This window comes from Geotrypetes seraphini, chromosome 10, assembly GCF_902459505.1.
Source record: "Geotrypetes seraphini chromosome 10, aGeoSer1.1, whole genome shotgun sequence".
Taxonomy (NCBI): Eukaryota; Metazoa; Chordata; class Amphibia; order Gymnophiona; family Dermophiidae; genus Geotrypetes; species Geotrypetes seraphini.
In genome coordinates this window covers 131,687,769-131,711,063 of record NC_047093.1, presented here as the reverse complement: position 1 = coordinate 131,711,063, position 23,295 = coordinate 131,687,769, and the positions used below count along the sequence as shown (strand labels likewise).

At 44.0% G+C, this 23,295-nt stretch overlaps 1 pseudogene; it reads right to left on the bottom strand.

Moving 5' to 3' along the window:
* Nucleotides 1-21,500, bottom strand: part of LOC117367668 — a 54,280-nt pseudogene extending 32,780 nt beyond the window's left edge.
* Between the last annotated feature and the right edge of the window lie 1,795 nt (nt 21,501-23,295).

The window sequence follows — 23,295 nt, the reverse complement described above, 5'->3', positions numbered from 1 at the left end:
CCCATGTGGCTGCTTGGTACGATAGCAGTTGTTGATGGTATCTCTTATATTTACACCCTCTAGCCGGTGGGGAGACAAATTTCAGGTGAGTTTTTCTTTCATGTCTGTTGGTTGGGAATGAGAAGAGGTCTGTGATGTATTTAGGGGCTAGACCATTTAATACCTTGAAGCAGAGACATCCTAGCTTGAACTTCGTGCGTGCCTTCATCGGCAGCCAGTGTAGGAGTCTGTAGGAAGGGGTTATGTGGTCGGACTTCTTCAACCCGAAAATCATCCTGACTGCTGCGTTTTGTATCAGTTGTAGTCTTTGCATTTGCTTCTGGGGGATTGTCAGATGGGTGATGTTGCAATAATCCAGGTGGCTTAGTATTAGGGATTGTACTAGAATTCTGAAGGCTGAAGTGTGGAAGTACGCCTTAATAGACCTAAGTTTCCAGAGGGTGAAAAACCCTCTTTTGATTAGGGAGTCTATATGGTCTTTCATGGTTAGACCCTGGTCCAGTATTACTCCCAGAACCTTCATCGTTGGTTGAATAGGGTAGTTAAGATTGTTAATGTGTAGTGATTTTGTCGTGTTATGTGCGTGTGGCGAGGCTATAAAGAATTTAGTTTTCTCTGAATTGAGCTTTAGTTTGAAATCTGTGGTCCATTGTTCCATCATGTTTAGTGCTTCAGTTGCTGTGGGGGTGATTTCGGAGGGCGATGTATTAAACGGGATAATGATTGTGAAGTCGTCTGCATAACTAAATACTTTTACGCCTCGCTGTGTCAGCTGCGTACCCAGTGAAGCTATGTAGACGTTGAAGAGTAGTGGGGATAGTGGGGACCCCTGTGGAACGCCTGATGGGTTTCTCCATATTTTGGAGAGGTTACGATTGAAGCGCACTTGATAGGTGCGGGTCGTAAGGAATCCTCGAAACCAGTCCAGCACCTCGCCTCCGATGCCGATTGCGTCTAAGCATTGTAGTAATTTTATGTCCCAGGAACTCTTTAGATTTATTTTTGAAATATAATTTCATAATCCAGATGCTTTTTTTTATACATACCTTTTTTTAGTAAACCTGATGAATAATAATAATAATAATAATTTTATTTCTTATATACCGCCAAAGCCATAGTAATTTGAGGCGGTTTACAATGAAGAAGGGCTGGACAATCAGCGAAATTGGTACAATGGTACAAACAGAGAAAATAGGTGGCAGAGAAAAATGGTACAAACAGAGAAAAATAGAACAATCAGCGAACGGTGGTACAATCGGTGAAGAATGGTACAATCAGCGAGGATAGGTACAATCAGGGTAATAAATGGTACAGGGAAGAAGGTCAAGACAATCTGCGTGAAAGACATGGTGAGAAAGAAGGGGCCAGGGTATGGCATAGGGGTTTAGGGTGTGAATCGGGTGAAAAGATTAGTTTTTAGTAGTTTCCTGAAGTTTAAGTAGGATGAAGTGCGTGAGATGATGTGGGCCAGCCAGTCATTGAGCTGACCTGCTTGGAAGGCAAGAGTTCTATTTAGATATCTTTTGTAACAGCAGGCCTTTAGGGTAGGATAGCTAAACAGGTGGGTTCTACGTGTGAGTTTGGATGGGTGGTCTAGGATGAAATGCGATATCAAGTAAAGGGGGGGCCGAGCCAAGGATGGATTTGTAACAGAAACAGGCGAACTTGAATTGCACTCTTGCTTCCAGGGGTAGCCAGTGAAGTTTGTGGTAGTAGGGAGTTAAGTGTTCCCATTTTTTTTAGTCCGAAGATCAGTCGGATTGCTGTGTTTTGGATGATTTGCAGTCTTTGTATGGGTTTTTTGAAAGATCCTAGGTAGATGATGTTGCAGTAGTCGAGTAGACTTAAGATGGAGGATTGCACTAGTAGGCGGAATGAGGGAGTGTTGAAGTATTTTCTGATGGATCTTAGCTTCCATAAGGTGGCGAAGCCTTTTTTGACCAGAAGGTCGGTGTGAGCTTCGAAGGTAAGGTTGCGGTTGAGAGTCACTCCAAGGATTTTTAAGGAGTTTGTAATGGGAAAGACTTGGCCATTCAGGGAGATTGAGGTGGCTTTGATTTTGTCGTTTGGACTTGCCAGGAAGAATTTGGTTTTATCTGAGTTGAGTTTCAGTTTGAAGTCGGTCATCCATAGTTCGATTTGCGTTAGGATTGAAGCTAGGTGATTATTTATCTCGGGGGTTATGTTGGATAGGGGGAAGACTAAGATGATGTCATCGGCATAGATGTAGAATTTGATCTTCAGGTTTAGCAGTAGATTATCTAGGGCGACCAGGTAGATGTTGAACAGCGTGGGGGACAGGGGGGAGCCCTGTGGGACTCCGCAGGTGTTGGCCCAGTTGGCGGAATGGGAGTTGTCACTGTAAACTTGGTAGGAGCGTTGACTAGGAAACCCTGGAACCATTTTAACACGTTGCCTGAGAGACCAATAGACTCCAAACAGTCCAGGAGAATGGCATGATCGACCAAGTCAAAGGCGCTACTAAGATCAAATTGCAGGACTAGTGCACTTGTGCCTTGGCTGAACAGGTTGTGAAGGTAGTCTACCAGAGAAGCGATGACGGTTTCAGTGCTGTGTCCAGAGCGGAAACCTGACTGGTTGTCGTTTAGAATGTTGAATTTGTCCAGGTAGGTTGTTAAATAGACCTTCTATCAACTTTGTAAAGAAGGGTATATTCGCAATGGGTCTGTAGTTGGATATATGGGAGATGGGATCTTTGGGGTTTTTTAAGATTGGAGTGATGAGAATTTGGCCTAGGTCCACAGGGAATGAGCCTGATTGTAGTTGGGAGGAGATCCAGGTATACAATTTGGTTTTGAAGGAGATCGGGGCAACTTTCATTACATTTGGTGGACAGCTATCTAGTTTGCAGTGGGAATTGGCATATTTTGAGTAGAATTTGCAGAATTGTTGCCAGGTGAGGGTGGTGAAGTTGTTCCAGTATAAATCAGCCCTGGTTTCATCATCGTGGGACTGACTGTCCAGATAGTTCAGATGGTTGTTGGAGGTAGTAGGTAGGGTGGATCTGAGATTGGAGATTTTGTTATTGAAGAACTGTTACGTTATTAATTCGTGTCTATGATATGCCATTAATTATGTTGTTCTTAAGTTGTTTCTATGCAAACTCATTTTAATATTTTTTAGCTATGAATTTTAAGGCTTGTTTGTATATTTATTTTATTATGTTTTAAGATTATGTGTCTATATTCTGATAACCGTTTAGTTGTAAATTCTTAAATTAAATTCTTAAAATAAATAAATAAATTTTAATTCTTACATGTGGAATGGGGGGAGGGTTGGATTTCTATTAATAATTTATATGAATGATAAGATATTATATTCATGTGGTATTTTTTTGTTGTTGTATATGGAAGTGGGAGGGGAAGGGGCTATATCTTTTTGTTGTATGATATGGTAGATTTTCAAGTGATATTGTATTCTAATTGTTTGATATTTACTGTACACTTGTTTGTGAATTATAAAATGAATAAAGAAATATTAAAAAAAATAAATAAATAAATTAGTGTCCCGACGCATCTCCCTCAATTGCGACAAACACCTATAGTGTAGGTGTCCTGGCTCAGGGTTTTTTTGTTTTAAGAAAAACATGTATCCTGATTGGCTGCTGGACAGCAGTAGGACCTGTACCGCCGCCTACAATCGGGACACTCATTTATAGAATCAGCCCCTATAAGTCTAACTGTATTACTGAAGGATTTTCCACATGCAGAACATCTATATGGGTTTTCTCCTGTGGATTCTTTCATGATCTTCAAGAAGAGCTTTTCGATTGAAACTTTTACCACATTCAGAACATTTATATAGTTTTTCTCCTGTGTGGATTCTTTCATGAAGTTCAAGGTTAGCTTTTCGATTAAAACTTTTACCACATTCAGAACATTTATATGGTTTTTCTCCTGTGTGGATTCTTTTATGAGTTATGAAGTTACTTGTTTTATTAAAGGATTTTCCACATTTAGAACATTTGTATGGTTTTTCTCCCGTGTGGATTCTTTCATGAGTTATGAGGCTACTTGTATTAATAAATGATTTTCCACATTCAGAACATTTATATGGTTTTTCTCCCGTGTGAATTCTTTTATGAGTTATGAGGCTACCTGTATTATTGAACAATTTCCCACATTCTGAACATTTATATGGTTTTTCTCCCGTGTGGATTCTTTTATGAGTTATGAGGCTACCTGTATTATTGAACGATTTTCCACATTCTGAACATTTATATGGTTTTTCCCCCGTGTGGATTCTTTTATGAGTGTTAAGGCTACTTCTATTATTGAAGGATTTTCCACATTCAGAACATGTATATGGTTTTTCTCCTGTGTGGATTATTTCATGCTCTTCAAAATGATCTTTACGATTGAAACTTTTACCATATTTTACCACATTTGCTACCTTGGGGTTCATTTGAAGCACTTGTTTCTTGCTAATGCTGATTAATTCATGTTTTCTCAGTTCAAATACCTGACTGAAGTTTGACTTCCCAGTGAACATTTCCTTGCTTGTAGTGCTCTGACAAAGTTCCTGTCTGCTTATTCTTGCATTTTTTCTGAGATTCGGGCAGTTGGTGGAATTTCTCTTTTGCTCAGTACATACATTTGAACTCTTTCCTTTTGAGGTCTTTTCTTTCATGCTAAGTGGTCTTACACTAGTAATACCTTGTACATTATCAGCTGAACAACCTGGGCTGTCGAATGAAGGGTCTTTGTGTGTCCATTCCTCCCTCTGCTGCCCATAACATACTTTCATTCTCTTATTCTCAAATCCATCATCTGTTGAATAAAAATGAAAGTATATATGTAAATTATACAGCTATTAATAACACAAATAAGAACATAAGAACATAAGAAATGCCTCTTCTGGGTCAGACCCGAGGTCCATCTTGCCCAGCAGTCCGCTCACGTGGTGGCCCAACAGGTCCAGGACCTGTGCAGTAATCCTCTATCTATACCCCTCTATCCCCTTTTCCAGTAGGAAATTGTCCAATCCCTTCTTAAACCCCAGTACCGTACTCTGTCCTATAACATCCTCTGGAAGCGCATTCCAGGTGTCCACCACACGTTGGGTAAAAAAGAACTTCCTAGTATTTGTTTTGAATCTGTCCCCTAACAACTTTTCCGAGTGGCCTCTTGTTCTTTTATTTTTTGAAAGTTTGAAGAATCTGTCCCTCTCAACTCTCTCTATGCCCTTCATGATCTTATAAGTCTCTATCATATCCCCTCTAAGTCTCCTCTTCTCCAGGGAAAAGAGACCCAGCTTCTCCAATCTTTCAGCGTATGACAGGTTTTCCATCCCTTTTATCAGACGTGTCGCTCTCCTCTGAACCCTCTCGACTAACGCTATATCCTTCTTTAGGTACGGCGACCAATATTGGACGCAGTACTCCAAATGTGGGCGCACCATTGCCCGATACAACGGCAGGATATCTTCTTTTGTTCTGGCTGTAATACCTTTTTTGATTATACCAAGCATTCTATTTGCTCTCTTAGCGGCCGCTGCACACTGTGTCATCGGCTTCATTGTCATGTCCACCATTACCCCCAAGTCCCTTTCCTGGGTACTCTTATTCAATAACATCCCTCCCATTGTATAGTCGTTTCTCGAGTTTCTGCTCCCCACATGTAATACCTTACATTTCTCAACGTTGAACTTCATCTGCCATCTCGTTACCCATTCTTCTAGTTTATTCAAGTCTCTCTGCAATTCTTCGCAGTCCTCTTTAGTCCGAGCTCCATTAAATAGTTTGGTGTCGTCCGCAAATTTTATTATCTCACACTTCGTCCCTGTTTCTAGATCATTTATAAAGATATTAAATAGCATCGGCCCGAGCACCGAGCCCTGCGGGACACCACTCGTGACCCTCCTCCAGTCGGAGTAGTGACCCTTCACTCCTACCCTTTGTTTTCTACCCTCCAACCAGTTTCTGATCCATCTATGTACGTCTCCTTCCACCCCATGGTTTTTCAGTTTCCGGAGTAGACGTTCATGGGGCACCTTGTCAAAGGCTTTTTGGAAATCTAGATATATGATGTCTATGGGGTCTCCTTTGTCCATCCGTCTGTTAATCCCTTCGAAGAAGTGCAATAAGTTCGTTAGGCACGATCTTCCCTTGCAGAAACCATGTTGGCTGGTTAACAGAAGCTCATTTTTTTCAAAATGTTCATCAATGTTTTCTTTTATCAGTGTTTCCGCCATTTTTCCCGGAATCGAAGTCAGGCTCACCGGCCTGTAGTTTCCCGGGTCACCTCTTGATCCCTTTTTAAAGATGGGCGTAACGTTGGCTATCTTCCAATCCTCCGGGATCACGCCTGTTTTCAGAGATAAGTCGCAAATTTGCTGCAGTAGTTCCACTATCTCCTCCTTTAATTCCTTCAGAATCCTTGGATGTATCCCGTCCGGACCCGGGGATTTGTCAGTTTTTAGTCTTTCTATCTGCCTGCGGACGTCCTCAAGGCTCACTTCCATGGATGTTAATTTTTCTGCTTGACTTCCATTGAAGAATTGCTCAGGTTCTGGTACGTTGGACGTGTTTTCGTTTGTAAATACAAACGAAAAGAACATGTTAAGCCTTTCTGCCACTACCTTCTCCTCCTTCACCACTCCCTTCCTGTCTCCGTCGTCCAGCGGTCCCACCTCCTCTCTAGCCGGCTGTTTCCCTTTAACATATCTAAAGAATGGTTTGAAATTTCTAGCATCCCTGGCTAGCCTCTCCTCATACTCTCTTTTGGCTTTCCGAACCACACGGTGACATTCTTTTTGATACTTCCTGTGCTCTTTCCAGTTCCCCTCAGTTTTGTCTTTTTTCCATTTCTTGAATGAATTTTTCTTATTGCCTATCGCTTCCTTAACTATTTTGGTTATCCACGCCGGGTCTTTTGTTCAATTTTTTTTACACCCCTTTCTGAATTTGGCAAATATCCCCCAGTGTTCTCCCCAGAAATTTTTTCCAGCCGGGTGGCATGAAAAAGTAGCCAGGTGGGGCGGGTTGGGGAAATTTGGTGGTGGGGAAAATGAACCCCCCTCTTTTACTAAGATGCACTAGCATTTTTTAGCGCGTGCAAACCCCCACGCTATGCGGGAAAACTAACGCCAGCTCAATGCTAGCGTTAGCGTCTAGCGTGCGCGGCAATTCTGTACGTGCTAAGCACACGCTAAAACTGCTATCGCAGCTTAGTAAAAGGAGCCCTAAATGTGTACTATTTTTATTAGTTAATTATTATTATTTTCCAATGCTCAATATGACTTCCTTTTTTAAGGTTTATCACTTGTGCCAGAATATTTTTATTAAATTTAAGAAGTATCCAATTATAGAAGGGAATAATTTGAAATTTGCCCAATTCTAACGTCGGAAAGGAAGTTCCAGGCCAGTCAGGCAGCGATTGGCTGGCCCAGAACTTCCTCTCCAACTTTGGCATTAACTTAACATTCAATATTTCCGCCAAATAAGTCACCCCTGAGACCAGGAAGTCAAGATCCTTAAGGAGAACCTATTCTGGATCCTCATGGAGTTTCGTGTAACATTCACGGGCGACAAAGGAAGTGGCCGCCGTAGCTCTCACTCTTGCCACTGCGGAATCAAAAAGGTGATTGAGGACAAAATCCACCCGCCCGTCCTGAATATCTTTCAGGACCACCTCTCTGTCAGAGGGCAAAGAAGTGTGCTTAGTAACCTGCCCCACAGCCGAATCCACCTTTGGTGGAGCCAGGCACTTGGCGAAGTCCGGGTCCATTGGATACAAGCGCACCATGGCCCTGGCACATTTAAGGGGACCCTCCAGGGACTCCCAAACATCTAAAAGAATTCTAGCCAAATCTGGATTATCCGGAAAGGAAGCAGCTAGCAAAACTTGATCACTCATCATGGAACATTCAGCCTGTTCTGTACGGTCCACATTTAAATTCAAAATCCGAAGGGACTCTGAAATCATGTCAGGCAGGCAACTAAACTTAAAGAGCCTGCGGACGGTCGGATCCTCTCCCACATCCCGGGACCCACTTGGGTGTCATCAATATCTGCTAGGTTAGCTACATCAGCGGACGCCGCCGAAGCAACCTGTGATAGCAAAGGCACAGAAATGGACACAGAAGCAATGGTGGGAAGCGCCCGTCTGCTATAGGGAGACCCAGAAAGGGAACAAAATGACATGCTGCAATCCAGAGGAGGGACAGACCCCAAGTGCTGCACTGGTTTCTGAGTAGAAGAAGCAGACTTAGACTAATTATGCATAAAAGCCTGATACATCATATCCACAAATTCTGGGGGAAATAATCACCGGTGGCAAGACTCAGATTTAGAATGCTTAGGAGACTTGTGAGACTTGTCCCTAGAACTTCGCTTCTATTTCGCGAAAGCGCCCTTCGTGCCCTTCTTAGGCGCACCGGATGCAGCAAACGCGTCTACAGTTGAATTGGAGGAAAGTAATGCCTCTTCAGAGGAGAGGAGCATGGATTTTATGCACGGTTCACACTCCTCGCGGACTGTGGTGCACACGATGCACGGCAGCAAATCCGACAGCCATCCGCTACAATCACGGCAAGAATCCATGCCATCCTGTCCTGAGGTGGCTATTTGTGAAGTTTAGAGGGAAATTGAAGCTTTAAGGCCAAAAAATATACTTTTAAAACTTTTCATAACAATCCAAGATGGCCGCCGCTTTTTTTTGCCTTAAAATGGTCCGGGAAAACCACAGGGAAGCCGGAAAAATGGCAATTTTTAGATTTTACAGGTGGGGTGACCAGAGCATGCAGTGAAATCACCCAAAAACCCCTTTCCAGGACCCCCCAAAATCACCAAACTTGTGGGTACACAGACACACACAGAGACATGTGCTGCAATAGAAATCAATGGCAGCCAGCTAACACAGAGCAAGCAGAGAGATCATACCTTAGGAGCTGATAAGACTGGATTTCAGATCTTCTGACCACCTCACCTACCCAGACAGGGTCTCCCAGGACCTCACAGGAAATTAGGGAGGACATGCGGTTCAGTTCCAATCTCGGTGTACCTCCACGGAACCGCGCAGCCTGTGCACTACCCTTTTGTGGATGAACCAAGGGCGAGTGGCTCCTCATCCCGGAGACACGATCTAACCTGCAGGCTGTCTAAGGGGTTTACTGCAGGTCTGCTAACAGTGCCCCACCCCAGAAGCAGACAATGAAAATACAAAAGTCTGCGATCTCTTGCCGAAGGATATCCTCGAAGCGAGAATCCACAGCACAAGGGCAAAACCCGTGCAAAAAGTCCAAATGAAATTAATTATAAATGTAAAATAAATCACAAGCAGAAGAGACAAGTCCAGCAGTCAAAGCTGCAGATTCGCAATGAATACACCTAGGAAGGGGCTAAAGGGTTGTGTTGGAGTAGCTGCAGCTCAAAGCTAGAGAATAATAATAATAATAACTTTATTTTTCTATACCGCCATAATCTTGCGACTTCTAGGCGGTTCACAGAGATTAGCTGTACAGTCAGCGAATTACAGTATACAGATAAAGAAGAGATTACAGCGAATTAACAGTGTACAAATAAGGAAGAGATCACTGGGCAGTCAGTGATTACATAGTGCAAATTGGCAAGAGGAAAGATATACTTTTTTTTTATGGCAACTTACATTGAAATGGTTGTAAAAAAGCCAGCGAATAGCTGGATATAATTTGTGAGGAGAACATTGAACAGACAGTGAGTACAGGGTGTCATAAATGAGGAAAAGTGGATTCAGTAAAAATAAGCGGTAGCTTTGAAAAGGGGGGAAGAAGTCTGGCTAGGAAATGAATTTATTGAATAGGGTGGTCTTTATTTCTTTCCGAAACTCGCTAGTGAAGATTCCAGAGTTTATTGTACAAGAAGCTGCAGTTTGGTCTTCTCTCCATTCCTTTGTGCGTCACTACCGTGTGGATATTCAGCTGCATCGGGATGCAGTGTTTGGTGAGCGTGTTCTTGTGGCGGTCCATTGGGAGTCCCACCCATGATGGGTACTGCTTTGGTACAGCCCATCAGTGAGCTGTGCTGGTCTGGAGAGACGCTGAAGAAGGAGAAATTAGGTTCTTCCTTCTAATTTTCTTTCTTTTGGTCTCTCCAGTGCGGTTTTTCTGCAGGATCTTGTGTTTTTAGTAGGGTAGGGGAGATTAAAAGAACAGCGACCTTTGGCTCAGCTGGCGAGCTGTGGGGAAGTTTGCTGAAGGTACTTCTATTCATTTTCCAACAGTATTGCTCTATGTTATCTGTTACTCCTGTTGGGAGTGTTGTTACTGTTATAATTCACACATTAGTTTCTTAGTTCTGCTTGGCTATTTGGCAGACTGAGTGTATTAGGGACTCCACAGCCCACTTGTACTACAGCCAAAAGTTTGTCTCAGTGAGCTGTGCTGGTCTGGAAAGACTAAAAGAAAGAAAATTAGCAGGTAAGAATTTAATTTATCCATACTCCACAACACCTAGCAAGGATTTGATTATAAAGGAATTTTGGCTCACAGCTCTTGGTATCAGTATCTTCCTCTCCTCCCTTCAGCTGATCACTGTCGGGATCCTCTTTCATTTTCAGGATCTCTTTTATATTCTCAGCAGTGTAACTTTGGCTGGCTGTAAAAAGAATGGAAAAATGGAGAGCTTAGAACCTAAGAAAAGTAATATTTTGCTAATACTGAGATGATGGGAATATTATGAGTTCTGAAAATTCAAGTGCCCTGGTGGAAGGAGCTAAGAACCCTCTGTAGCTCTAAAAATAAACCATGACATTCAAAACAAATAGAATGAGAGGCAGTAGGTGTTGAAAGAAGAGGAAGAGAAAGGAGAGAAACATGGGAAAAAGGTGAGGGAGAATAAGAATAAGAGAAGGTATAACCCGGGACTGTGATAACATCTCATTCTCATTGTGCCAGATCCAGAGGAGGAATCTTTCTTATAGGAAGAGTTTGTATCACGTCATTACTAGTTTTAATTCAAGCTCCATCACCTGTTTCATGCAGTTTCTCACAAGAGCCTCTGGTGGTCAGATTTCCTCTTTCCTCATATCCTGGAGGTTCGGTCCTGAATCCCTCTTGCTCAAACCGGATTAAAATGTCAGGCTTGATATTATGGGAGCCTGTTATGGGATGATGATCTTCGTTAGTACAATATGTTTTTAAAAAAAGTTACCCCAGACCCCGACTATCTTATTACCGAGGTGGGCAAGTCCTTTCCTCTAGAGCAGTGTTCTTCAACCTTTTTACACCCGTGGACCGGCAGAAATAAAAGAATTATTTTGTGGACCGGCAAACTACTAGGACTAAAATTTAAAAACCCCGTTTATGCCCCATCTCCGCGAGCTCAGTCCCCACAAACCATCTGATCCCATCTGCACAAGCCGCAATTATGATTTTATATTGAAAGTATTTTATTAAAGTATAAAAAGAAACAATATTCTGAACAATTGTGATTTTATAAATACAAATATACAGAGCACGGACCAGCAAAACCCCTGTCTCCCCTCCCCTTCACATATATCCCCTCTACTATCAAGAAAACTGAACAAGCCAAGTTATTATAGAATGCTACATAGAAATATCATGCTAACAGAATACTGCAGTCCCCAGTTATGTCTCTAGCAGGATATATATTTCAAATCTGATATATTCTAATGACAAAATAGAAATAAAATTATTTTTTTTCTACCTTTTGTTGTCTCTGGTTTCTGCTTTCATCTTCTTTTCCTTCCAGCATCTGCCTGTTCCATTCAATGTCTGCCCTCTCCCCCTTCCATATGTATCTATGCCCCTCTTCCCTGTCCATCCAGCCTGTTCCTCCTCTCTCCTTTTTACATCATTCATTCCAGCTTCACTGCCTTCTTCATTTTTATCTCTCCTACACCAGATCTAGCATCTTTATCCCTCTTTCATTTCTCTGCTGACCCCCCTTTCCAGCATCAATGTCTCTCTACTTTCTCATTCCTCTCCCTCCCCTTTCCCTCATTTGATCTCTCCATTCCACCCTGACCCCCTTCCCCTCCTGTAATCTCCCTGCCAGCTGTTTCCTTCCTTTTTTTCCTTCTCCCTTCCCTCCTACCACTATCCAACATTAACTCTCTTCCCATCCCTTTCCCTCCTCCCCTCCCAGCAGCATCTCTCCTTCTTCTCCCTTCCCTCCTCCCTTTATCCAACATTAACTGTCTTCCCATCCCTTTCCCTCCTCCCCTTCCAGCAGCATCCCTCCTCCTTCTCCCTTCCCTCCTCCCTCTAGCCAACATTAACTCTCTTCTCTTCCCATCCCTTTCCCTCCTCCCCTCCCAGCAGCATCTCTCCTTCTAACTCTCTCCAAGCCCAGTAACAGCTCTCCCTTTATCCAGCAGCTTCCCTGCCTCCTACAGTGGCTGTCTCCCCTTCCAGCAGCTCTCAGTACTTGCCTGCAGGAAGTTGCCGGTAAATCACTGCCCTGGCAAGTAGGAGAGCTGGTGGGAGGGGAGGAAGTCACTGTGAAGGCTCCCCAGATCTTGCTCGCACTCGCTGACCATCTCCCGCCACCTGCACCTGTATCTGCAGCTCTCTCCATTCTACTTGTAACCCGCGGCCCTCTTCAGCAACTCGGCAGGGGTGGCGATCAAGACAGGCTGCCGACGTCGGGACCTTCACTCTCTGAGTCCTGCCTATTTTGTTTCAACTTCCTGTTTCCGAACAGGCGAGACTCAGAGAGGGAAGGCCCCAATGTCGGCAGCCTATCTTAATCACCTGATGCTGGGAGGAACATTAATGAGCAGGAATCGAAGTCGGCAGGAAATTTAACTGCCGACTTGATCTCGCCGGCCCTGCGTGGACCGGCAGAAATTTTCTGCGGACTGACAGCGGTCCGCGGACCGGCGGTTGAAAAACTGTGCTCTAGAGCACATGTTTCAAACACAGGTAAATAGGAGCCAGACCAAATATGGCCTGAAAACAAATACAACTGAACTTAAACAGTATTCTTGCCTCAAAAGGCAACCAATGCAACTGTTGATAAAATGGGTAAAGTGATCATGTTTCTTCAGGCTGAAAATCAAACGAACTGCTGTGTTTTTTAGGAGATCCCAAATATATTATGTTGCAATAATCCTGAACAGAAGATTGTACTAGTAACCTAAAAGATACACTGTCAAAGAATTAAGAAGCATTGGGTCGTTTAATTTTGTGGTTAACCATTATCTGTTGTTAGTAAGATTATATTGTGTGTGTATATGAAAATGAATGGAAAAACATGATGTTACAATTAGTACTATTATGGGGGTGAAGTCAGATGGGGGGAGATTGGGCGGGGTGTGGCCTGCGACTTAGCCTGTGTTTTAGATTTCGGCCCCTTAATGTGACTGAATTTGAAACCCCTGCTCTAGAGCTACAAACAGCTCTGGTCATCAGCAGGTTTGTTTGGTTTGGTTTTACACAGATTGATTTCTGATCTACAGCAACAAGATGAAGAACAGATTGACTGATTTAGAAGCATTTACATTTGCCACCTTCTGTTGCCTGACATCACCAACTGGAGATCTGCTAAATAGTTCGGATTTAATGAGACGGGGCTGGAGAGGTCGTCAGCCCCCAGTAAGTTCATTTATTCTTGATATACGACTACTACTATTGAACACAGCGCTGTACAAAGTCACAAAGAAGAAGACAGTCCCTGCTACAGCTGAATCTGCAAAACATCTCACGGGCTTACAATTAAAATATTGAATTACAATCATAATAATGAGCAACTGGGTAGTGGACTGAACAACACCGCTACCCGGTTTAATTCTGGGACCCCCCATGACTGGCTCTAGGATAGTGCTACAGCCGTCAGAGGAGATATTCAGGGGCAGTTTCTGGGTCAGGGCCCCTGAATATCTCCCCCTGGGAACTTTTAGGGCTCCTTTTACTAAGGTGCGCTAGCATTTTTAGCGCACGCATGAAATTACCACTCGCTAAACCGCACAGAACGCTTCTAGAATAATGCCAGCTCAATGTTGGCGTTAAGGTCTAGTGCGCAGAGCAATTTAGCGCGCGCTATTCCTCGCGTTAAGGCCCTAACACACCTTAGTGTAGGCATTTGGACTAGGCATCTACTTTCTATAGAATTGCGTTTTTCAAGTTAGGCACCTAACTTTCAATTAAGTCCAATTAAGGTCGATTGTGAGGTGTTGAATGCCAGTATCAGCACTGATTAAGTCTATAGATCAATTAAAAGTAGGCGGAGTTTATAGAATCAGTGCCAAATCAGTCAATTAATTAGAACGTTCTTCCCTGCTGTCTCTTATGGGACTGTGTTTCGTACAGACATGTATTATATTTCTGTTATGTGATTCTTCTACAGCAGTTAAATGTGTGTATTTCAGATCCTATTTAATGTTACTCTTATCACTAGGTTTCAATTCACCATTTCCAAGTTTACCTCATTGACTGTATATATTCGGTCATTTTACTATTGTTATGCTGTTAACCAAATTGTGTTATGTTAAACTGTACCTCCTGTACACAGCCTCAGATGAATCTCTTCATAAAGGTGGATAATAAATCCCTAAATAATCTAAAGCATTATTGTAAACTGCATTATGTACTGTGATTTGCACTGATCCACCCTCAATAAAACTCTCCATGCCTAAGTCAAAATGCACCACGTTCATCGGTCAGGTTCCCCCTCGTAACAATGGAGAAGCCTCTCCACCACCAACCCTTTCTCATCCCCTTTACATTCTAGTTTAAGGGTCTTATAGACCTGATCCCACCCCCAGGACACCCACCTCCTCTGCCTTTGTGGGCACTTTACTTCATCAAAATAGGGGAACCAACAGCGATATAGTAAGTTTTCAATCAACTTGGAAATTTGGAAGGAGAAGAGGATGATGGCCTCTCACCACCACCAAGTTCCTCAATGGTCTCGGCTGACCTTAGTAAAGCTGTGCAGAAGGAATTTGATACTTACTCGGTACAGAAAAGTGAGTCTGTTCAGATGCCTCTGATTCATGAGGATCTATGAAGGGGAGATCCTCCTCTTGTTTAACGCTCAGCGAGAAAACGGATGTTACAATCGGAAACACTATTAAAAGAAAACACATCTCGGATTCACCAAGAATCTGATAATAATAAATTAGAAAATAGAGTTTAAGTCTCTATTGGGCCCTTTTACTAAAGCTTAGTGAAGGCTAGTGGAATTAGCTTCTAAGGATTTAGCTCCCACCACTTCTATTAGCACCCTCTAAGCTTAAGTAAAGGGCCCCTAAATGTTTAATGTCAATCATGCTCTGAAAATGCAAAGCCTGCTTACTCTTGGTGGGCTCATTTGGGTTTCCTTTTTCCTCCAATTCACAGTGTTGTGGAAAATATTTCTCATCTTCTTTTTTAATCTTGAATATAACATCAGGATTAACGATTAAATAACCTGTAAATAAGAAATAGGAAAATGATATTTACATTATATTAGTAGAATCCCATCTATTTCCGCGTGTGTCTGTGGCAATTTCGAGAGCAGAGCCAGAAGGGGGAGGAGCAACTGAGGATCGTTCTTGCCCTCACTACTCCCCATAGACTGCCAGAGATTGTAAAATAGGCCCAATGGAAACACATACAAGTTAGAGTGTTGTGCGGTGTGACCACCCTGCAGCCCGGGACCAGGACTCAATAGCACTACTAGTGGCTACACATAGGAAGTACACTGACGTGTGACCCGGCCTGGAGTCACCCTGCAGGATTGGACTGACAAGAGGAACTTGAAAAAAAAAAACCCCTCAACCTCAGTTGTATAATAAAATAACTTTTACTCTGAAAAATAAAGTCAATGGATAATGATCCTTGCCAGAAGAATCATCAAGCGAAAACAAAATATCAAGAGCAAAATCACAGTTCAAGTTTATTTCTTTCCAACAAAGAAAAAATAATGTTCCTGAGCTCCTGCTCTCCTCAGAGCTTATTTACTCAATGATCAACAGTGAAGACATGAAGACTGCCAATCAAGTGGAGAAAGCTTCATCTAAGGCTAGACAAATCATAGGTTGTATACGTAGGAGTTTCGTCAGCCGTAAGCCCGAAGTCATAATGCCATTGTATAGATCCATGGTGAGACCACCATCTGGAATACTGTGTACAATTCTGGAGGCCACATTACCGCAAAGATGTGCTGAGACTTCAGTCGGTCCAGCAAATGGCCACCCGGATAGTCTCAGGACTCAAGGATCTCCCATATGAGGAACGGCTGGGTAAATTGCAGCTATACTCACTCGAGGAACGCAAAGAAAGGGGAGACATGATCGAGACGTTCAAATATCTCACGGGCCGTATCGAGGTGGAAGAGGATATCTTCTTTTTCAAAGGTCCCACAGCAACAAGAGGGCATCCGTGGAAAATCAGGGGTGGGAAATTGCATGGTGACACCAGGAAATACTTCTTCACCGAAAGGGTGGTTGATCGCTGGAATAGTCTTCCACTACAGATAATTGAGGCCAGCAGCGTGCCTGATTTTAAGACAAAATGGGATATCTTCACAGAGAAAGGGGAGGGTCATCGGTGTGGGCAGACTGGATAGGCTGTGGCCTTTATCTGCCGTCAGTTTCTATGTTTCTATGAGCTCTTTGCCTGCTCTCAAGTAGGATATGATACACAGAAGCAAGTTCTCTGCTCAAGGTAGGTGCAGCCTTAGTAGCACTGCTGGGAAAATCAAGAGTGTCTTAGCTTGCTTTACCAAACAGCTTTTCACACAGCTATCAAAATTCCCTCCCTGGGTGTTTGCAAACCTCACCCAATTAATAAACACTCTCAGCTTCAAAGTTTCACCATACAAAAAAAAATGCAGAGTTCAAAAGAAAGTCCAAACAAAACTCACAGTGCAAATATGTCATTCCTGGCACCTGGTAGTTAACCCAACCTCCATTGGTTCAGGATTTTCAGCAAACTGTTCAGGCAAACTCCCTTGCAATTCCATGGGGGTTTCTTCATCCAATGCTTGCAGATTCGGTGAGTCACCAGCCTCAGTTACCTCCATGGGTGTACTGCTCTCACCTCTGCCTGGACCAGGGGGATCATCCTGGGAGAAGAACCTGAACCTTCTCCCTAGCTTGCCTACTTGCTTCTCCCAAACTGCTGCCTTTTCTATACCAGGGACACGCCCTGATCTAGCTGAGTCAGCAGGCACATACACAGCTCTTGGCCTCCCCCGGTGGCGACCTGAATATCTGCCACTTGGCAAGTTCTTGGGCCTACCGGCTCCCTCTAGTGGATCACAGGACTTCTCAGTCTCTAATTCTGGCAAACTAGTAGGCTCCGGGTCATCAATATAGTGTCCAGGGCGGGCTTTCAGTGTACCTTCCCTGGGCTTTCTACCCCCCCCCCTCTTGCCTACTCTCACTGGGACCTCGGCAGGCACAGCGTCTGCCGGGTCACAGCGGGGACAGAAATCCCACACGTCCCCAACAGTATCCCCTCCGTTCCTGCCTGAATCCCCTCCATTCCTGTCCATCCCCGCAAGGAATCCCTTCTGTCCCCAGCTGACCCCGTGAAGAATCGCCTCTCTCCGCCCATCTCCCCCTAAAAGTTACCTGTCCTCATAAAAAGCAATAAATACTTCTGACAGTTTGATTTTGTTTTAAGTCTTACTCCCACTTCTACAAAGCTGCGCTAGCAGTTTCTAGCGCAGGGAACTAAGCTGAATGGCCCGAGCTACTCCCAACTCTCATAGAGTTCCTATGAGCATCGGGAGCAGCACAGGGCATTCAGCGTGGCTCTCTGCGCCCAAAACTGCTAGCACTGTTTCGTAGAAGAGGGGGGTGAGTCTATTTAAACCACCAATAAAATACAATATAAATAAATAACAGTGAACAGAAATAAGAGATGCATACATCACCGGAAAGAATTAGAATAGACTTTAGGTCATGTGACTGTAGGGTCGACCATTTCTTGTTAAAAGAAATAAAGGAATTGGATTTTTTGGCAATTTAAAGCTCATATCTGTAGAGCAAACAAATCTGGTTCCACCATCTGGCATAGGTAACTTGTGAGAGGTCCTTCCAAGACCCAGAAATGATTTTTAAAGCAGCAATGAATCAAACAATACAGCATCAAAATCATTTAAAGCAGAATTGAGAGAGGCACTTTTCAGGACAATGGTTGCATAAGAAAAATGTGCCAAAACTGAACTAGAAACCCCAAAACAAACTCAGCAAGTACTTCATTTTGTACTAAACACAATTGGTGACATAACCATGAGAGGGGGTTGGGCCTCCCACTTCCAGCTTAGCCCCCCTCAAAATGAACATCTCCCTTGCTCTAGCTGGTGGGACATTTTGGTTTTCTATCATCTTGGTCCCAGTTTCTGCTTTTGTCTATCTTCTACTAATTCTCTTTCCAAGCCTCGGGAACCCCGGTTTCATCCCCGTGGGAGTCCCATGAGCCTGGGGGGGATCTCCGCAGGAGTCCCGTAAACCTGGGGGGAACCCTGCGGGAATTCTACGGGACCCACGAGATTCCCACAATTCCCGTTCCTGTGCAGAGTAAACCTCTACTACAAGTGGGAGGGGAGTAAAGGTAAATAAGTCTGTGTAAACTGGGGTTCCGGTTTCTTTCATTGACCAAAACCTTCTCTGTTAAACCACAATATTACTTAATTTTCATCTATTTGTGGTTTGATCAAAGTATTTTTTCTATTTTTCAATTTTCAAATTTTATAAATTATTAAATTAATGATGATAATTACAAGACAACAAGTCAGAGTGAAACAGAGACTTATCTTAGTCAGCGCTTGCTGACGTCCATTGCTCAAAGAACAGGATAACTGTTCAGTGAATCCCTGACTAGAGGCTTCTTAATTGACGCCTACAGTACAGACTGCCAATTGATTAAGAAAAAATCTTAGACATTTGCTAGTACAGATATTTCTCTTCATGGCCCTCCTAGGTGGGGAAATTGCAGTCGCTATCTTCTTGGTGGCATCTGTTACCATCTAAAGGGGGTTATACACTGCACAGTTCAGTTGACTACTCTGCAGCTGACGTGTCATGGCTTTACACAGATGTTGTAGTTCTCAGCAAGAAATCTGACAACTGAATCCTTCCTCTTGCCTTCCGTACCAAATTTTTGTATCTTAGAAAAGGAAGGCAAACTGGCTAAAGTTGAAAGACTTTAAACTAGAGGCTTCTTACATTGGCTCCTATTGGATATGGGATGGCATCAAAAGCCAGGTTCTAAATTTCAGATGAATATGGGACCCAATACCTGGGATTTCTCCAGGGTTCAGAAAATAACAGCACCCATTCCATAACGTACCGGTGATAGAAGATAGAGAAGGTATATTTACCTCGTGAGAGGAGGATTTCATGAATCTCCTTGATGACCTTCTTGTACAACTCTTTCTGCCATTCTTCCAGAACATCCCACTCTGTTTCCAAGAAATAAGCAGCGACATCTTTGAATGTGACGGATGTCTGGAAAGCACGACACGGACACAGTCAGCTAGTTTCCTTATCATGTTTCTGTAGGAGACTTTGTAGACAGTTGCGCGGGGACAGAAATCCCACCCATCCCCGCCAAAGTCCCACCCGTCCCCACCCATCCCCGTGAGGACTCCCATCCGTCCCCACCCGTCCCCGCAAGGAATCCCTCCGTCCCCACCCGTCCCCGCGAGGAATCCCCTCCGTCCCCGTGAGGAATCCCCTACATCCCCGCCCATCCTTATAAACTACAGAAATAGTTATTTCATTTAATTATGCTACTGAATTAAAGGCTCTGGTAGAAACCCATTTAAAAATAAGCAAAAAGACTTTATTAATTTGGAAATATTAATTGGGAAGAATACATACTTTGTAAACGGGTTTCTACCAGAGCCTCTAATGTTTATAAATTTTTATCAACACAACTAATATACTACTTTATCCTGAAGCAAAAAAAAAAAAAAAAAAGAATTTTTTTCCTACCTTTGTTGCCTGGTTTCTGCTTTCTTCATGTTCTCATTCAATTCCTTCCATCCTCTGTCTCTCTTCTCTCTGTGTCTTCCATTTGCTCTGTTACTGTGCTTCTCACTTTCTCCCCCCTCCCAAATTGGTCTGGCACCCATCTTCTTCCCTCAGCTCCCCCCATAGTCTGGCATCTCTGTCTTCTTCCCTGCCAGCGTCTTCTCCCCACTCTCTCTTCCCCATTTCCTTTCAGCATCCTTCTCCCCCCCATCTTCCCCATGTCCTGTCAGGCAGCATCCTTCTCCCCCCTCTGCCTTCCCCATGTCCTTTCAGCGTACTTCTCCCCCCTCTGTCTTCCCCATGTCCTTTCAATGTCCTTCTCCCCCCCCCCCCGTCTTCCCATGTCCTTTCAGCGTCCTTCTCCACCCCTTTGTCTTCCCCTTGTGCTTTCAGCGTCCTTCTGTCCCCCTCTGTCTTCCCCATGTCTTTTCAGCATCCTTCTCCCCCCTCTGTCTTCCCCATGTCCTTTCAGTGTCCTCCCCCCTGTCTTCCCCATGTCCTTTCAGCGTCCTTCTTCCCCCCCTCCGTCTTCCCCATGTGCTTTCAGCGTCCTTCTCCCCCTCTGTCTTCCCCATGTGCTTTCAGCGGCCTTCTCCCCCCTCAGTTTTACCCATTTCCCTTAAGCGTCTTTTTTTCTCCACTCCACCTTTCCTCCCTTTCTCTCTCCCTGCTCCTTACCTTTGTGGCGCTTCCCCACCCGACCGACAACAGAACAGGCCCGGTCGGACAAATCTCCCTGCCCTGTAGCCGCAAATCTAAATTACCTTCTTACAGACGACCCTAGGGAGCGTCCCCACGGGATCCCTGGGATCCAAAGGGGGAACCCGCGGGATCCCCCCGGGTCCCGCGGGATTCCCGTCATCCCCGTTCCCGTGCAGCTCTCTAAGACTTTGTTATATGACTTCTGTCAGGAAGATCAGATCTCTGGTGCATTATAGTATGAAGACAGTTCTGGAAATGAATACTGTATATACTTGAACATAAACTTAGAGTTTGGGAGCAAACAAATGACCCCAAAAAGTACACAGAAGACCCCAGCAAGAAGGCCGCGAAGCATCCTGTGAGTGCTGCTGGCCTGACACTCCTCTGCAGCAATCTATCTCTAACAGGTTAGTCTTCCCCCAAAACAGATGAACAAGGAAAGAGAAGGGAAGGCTGGAAGAGATGCACAGGGAAAGGTTTTCCTTTTTCAAGAATAGAAAGAAGAATTTCTTACCTGTGATACAAGGCAATAGACATAGAAATCAAAGCAAAGAAAATAAGACAACACCTTTTTATTAGACTAAATACTTTCTTTGAATTACCTGATCACAACCCAGGGCAGACATTTCCCTCCTGTTTCCCTCTGGATTTTGCAGCTGCTGGGATGGATTCAGGCTGGAGATTTCCCTCTTCCTGGAAAGATGAGCAGATTGGGCTGATCCCTGAGTCTCCCCCTCTGCAGGAAGGGAACTGGGTCTGGAGGAAGGAACATCCAGTGAGATCATCAAGTTTGCAGACGATACAAAACTATGCCGGGCGATCAGATCGCATGAGGATAGAGAGAAACTCCAGAGCGATTTGTGTCGGTTAGAAACATGGGCGGAGAAATGGCAGATGAAGTTCAATGTGGAGAAATGCAAGGTAATGCATTTAGGCAATAAGAATAAGGAATACGAGTACACAATGTCAGGTGCAACTCTGGGGAAGAGTGAACAAGAAAAGGACCTGGGTGTACTGATAGATAGGACCCTGAAGCCGTCGGCACAATGCGCGGCAGCGGCAAAGAAGGCAAATAGAATGTTGGGCATGATAAAGAAAGGAATCTCGAGTAGATCGGAGAAAGTTATAATGCCGCTTTATAGGGCAATGGTCAGACCCCACTTGGAATACTGCGTCCAACATTGGTCTCCCTACCTAAAGAAGGATATAAAACTGCTGGAGAGGGTGCAGAGACGAGCAACAAAACTGGTGAAGGGTATGGAAAAACTGGAATACGAGGACAGACTTATAACACTAGGATTATTCTCCCTTGAGAAAAGGAGATTGCGTGGGGATATGATCGAGACCTTCAAAATACTGAAAGGAATCGACAAAATAGAGCAGAGAAGATTATTTACATTGTCCAATTTGACACGGACTAGAGGACATGTAATGAAGCTAAGGGGGGACAGGTTCAGGACTAATGTCAGGAAGTTCTGCTTCACTCAGAGAGTGGTTGACACCTGGAATGCCCTCCCAGATGAGATTATTGCGGAATCGACCGTCCTAGGCTTCAAGAGCAAACTAGATGCATATCTCCTTAAGAGAGGCATGTAAGGATATGGTGGACTATAAATTACAACAGGTGTACACCTGGCAGGGCCTCCGCGTGTGCGGATCGCCGGACTTGATGGACCGAAGGTCTGATCCGGTGATGGCATTTCTTATGTTCTTATGTTCTTATGTTCAGGGATTTCCAGTTGCAGGACACAGAAAGTTTCTGCTTCTCTTCTGAATCTTGTCTGTTCTTTGCAGCTCTGCGAAGTAGAGAAAGCAACTGAGTCTGTGCAGAGCTCTTCACCCCACCCCTCCAGTGAGGTCATCCTGGAATATCCCGCCTCCTTAAGGTGGAGCTGTAGAAATAGCAGCTACAGGTAGCAGATCGTTCTTGGGTGGAATCTACTCTGCTGTCTCAAGATTCAGAAGAGAATCAGAAACGTTCTGGGTCCTGCAACTGGAAATCCCTGGGAGACCCAGGTCCCTTCCTGCAGAGGGGGAGAAGAGGGATTATATCTGGGACTAAGGAATCAGCCCAGCCTCTCTTGTTCATCTTTCCAGGAAATCTCCAGCCTGAATGCATCCCTAGACCATTAAAAAGTTTAATACTAGATGCATAAAAGGTCATCATCCTCACTTCTTCCCATTTGTTTTTTTCCCCTCTGCTTTGCATGGAGAAGGCTGCGCTGGAGATGGAGGAGGCAACTGACAGGTGAGATCAGACCTGCAAAATGTAGTGTCTTGGGCTGAGAAATCTGTATTGTTAAAAGAAATGATGGGGATGGGAAGGCTTCTCTGTTTTGGAGGGAACACGACTGATGAACAAGATACAGTTTGGATGTTTGTATTGATGGTGGAGTAGTATATATATAATGCATGGTGGAGTAGTATATATATATATATATATATGCATTTTAATATTAATGGTTTGATTTGTATGAGTTTGCAGGCAACGCAGCTCATTAACCTTTTTTTGTTAATTTACTGTGTCTACATTAGAACATAAGAACATAAGCAGTGCCTCCGCCGGGTCAGACCATAGGTCCATCCTGCCCAGCAGTCCGCTCCCGCGGCGGCCCAAACAGGTCACGACCTGTCTGAATCACCAGAAGGGGCCCCCTTGCCA